Genomic DNA, 1,187 nt, shown 5'->3' with positions numbered 1-1,187 from the left:
GTAAGATAAGATAAGATAAGATAGTACTTTATTATCCCAAAAAGGAAATTTTCCTTGGCTGTACAGGACCGTAAAAATACATGCAGGTATACATTTAAAAAATTTAAATCATATATATTACTCTCATTAAAATTCAATAAGAAAGGAGAAGTAAAGCTGACAAAATGTACATTTACATCAAATGCATCATTCAACCACATGTAGGAATTTAAATACCAGACCTTTGGAATTATATACAGATACATACTCTAAGAGCAACACACATCTATGCTAATTCTGACAAAAGTCTTAGGCTAAAAAAACTTCTTTTATATCTTTCTTTCTTTGTTTTTGGAGGTACAAATCTGCCGCTGCGTGATCTTACAATTTGTGTGGAAAATTGGTGTGATGGGTCGTTTATAATGCTTTTTATCTTTTTTATACGTGTGGTGTTATACATTTCATCCATTCTTATAAAATCATATCCAGAGATCTTGTTGGCTTTCTTAATGGTTCTGTCAAATTTTTCTTTATCTTTCACCTTCCAATTCCCTCTCCAGCAGCAAAATATACAAAATAATAGCACACTTTCAATCATAGAATGGTGAAAAAAGAGACATAATCTTATTGTCAACACGGAAACTTCTTAATTTCCTTAAGAGAAACATTCTTTGATTTACTTTTTTATGCACAAGAGCAGCGTGGGGATGCCAGTCAAGTTTGTGGTCGATTGTTACACCAAGATACTTGTAAGAGCTTACCACCTCCACCTCTTCATCTTTAATAAATAGTGGTTGCAATAAGTCTTTTTTTACTCTAAAGTCTAATATTAATTCCTGTATCTTTTTTACGTTTAGTATAAGGAAGTGGTTATCACACCAATTTGTAAATAGATTCACAGCGTCCCTGATTTCATTCTCATTTGTTGTTATAAGGCCTTGTAAAATGGAATCATCCGCAAATGTTATTAGTTTGATGTTTTTGTTATCAATAGTACAGTCGTTGGTGTAGAGCGTAAACAAGACAGGGGAGATTACACAGCCTTGGGGCGCACCGGTGTTCGTGAATATTAGGTCGGATTTTACACCATTTAATTTTACATATAGAGGTCGATTGGTTAAGAACTCAAGAATCCAAGCTATAATGTTATTGTTTATGTTCATGTTAATTAATTTTGAAACCATTGTGTGTGGTTGGATTGTGTTGAA

Source organism: Aplysia californica, unplaced genomic scaffold (genome assembly GCF_000002075.1).
Source record: "Aplysia californica isolate F4 #8 unplaced genomic scaffold, AplCal3.0 scaffold00286, whole genome shotgun sequence".
NCBI lineage: Eukaryota > Metazoa > Mollusca > Gastropoda > Aplysiida > Aplysiidae > Aplysia > Aplysia californica.
The sequence above is the reverse complement of the archived record's forward strand: the minus strand, read 5'-3'. Positions refer to the sequence as shown.